This window comes from Pteropus vampyrus, unplaced genomic scaffold, assembly GCF_000151845.1.
Source record: "Pteropus vampyrus isolate Shadow unplaced genomic scaffold, Pvam_2.0 Scaffold320, whole genome shotgun sequence".
Lineage (NCBI taxonomy): Eukaryota > Metazoa > Chordata > Mammalia > Chiroptera > Pteropodidae > Pteropus > Pteropus vampyrus.
Window position 1 is genome coordinate 103,057 of NW_011889101.1, and position 897 is coordinate 103,953.

Below are 897 nucleotides of genomic sequence, written 5' to 3' on the forward strand. Positions count from 1 at the left end.
GCCCCATGAGGACAGGGTCAGGGACGGGCTTCTGCAAGGGAGGACCCGCTGGCCACTGCCTGGCCTGGCCGGTGCTCCTGAAGCCTGTGTCCACCAGACCCCAGACTGGCCAAGGTGCCACTGACCCAGCACAGCCCAGGGCAGGCAGGAGAAGCCGATGAGCAGGACCTCGCGGGGGCCCAGGAGGCCCAGGGCTGGCAGTGGCCGGGGCCTGAGCCGGCCGGCAGCAGAAGGCAGCCCAGGGGCCCCGTGGCCTGCCCAGCAGCAAGTCGAGGTTCTACTGCCCTGGGAAGAGGGGCCGAGGCTGCCCGTGCCGCCCGGGGTGGGCTGGGAGCTGCTCCAGCAGCTGGGCGCTCCACACACAGATGGCTCTTTGTCAAGGCAGCCCCACCCACCGAGTGGCCTCGGGGACAAAGCCCCTCTGTTCACAGTGGCCTCCCCTCAGCCCTGGGGCACCACTCCCAGGAAAGGAGCAGAGCCCCTACCCCCCGACTTCCACTGTGCCCTGGTGTGCAGGCACCAGGTGCAGGCACGGCCCAGGTGGTGCGGGGTGAGCCTGGACGGGGTGCGGGGGCATACAGGGCAGTCCCGCCCCGGGACCGGTCATGCCTGTCCCTCCACCCCTGGCACCCCTGGCCCTGCCCAGCCTCCGCCACCACTGTCCAGGGTCCCCTTCCCACTGCCGTCCCCAGATAGACACGGAAAAACGTGGCCGCCTGGCCCCTGCACGGAGGCCTCCATGATTTATTTCTGAGTCTTCGCTAGACCCTGAGAGCCTATGGCCACCACACTGGACATGTCGTGACCTCTTCAGAGGGGACAGCCCCTGCTGTTGGCCACGCGGCTGAGCTCTGTCCAAAGTAGGGGCAGCTGGGGGCCACAGGAGGTGCAGTACCC

At 68.8% G+C, this 897-nt stretch overlaps 1 protein-coding gene across 6 annotated transcripts in view; it reads right to left on the bottom strand.

The window, feature by feature from the left end:
• Positions 1–709: 709 nt before the first annotated feature.
• Positions 710–897, bottom strand: part of TEDC1 (tubulin epsilon and delta complex 1) — a 9,404-nt gene continuing 9,216 nt past the window's right edge. For all 6 annotated transcript variants that reach the window (XM_011377711.2, XM_011377716.2, XM_023521868.1 and 3 more), the window contains one exon: positions 710–806. The gene's annotated coding sequence lies outside the window, so the exon portion shown is untranslated. The remainder of the gene's footprint in view (positions 807–897) is intronic.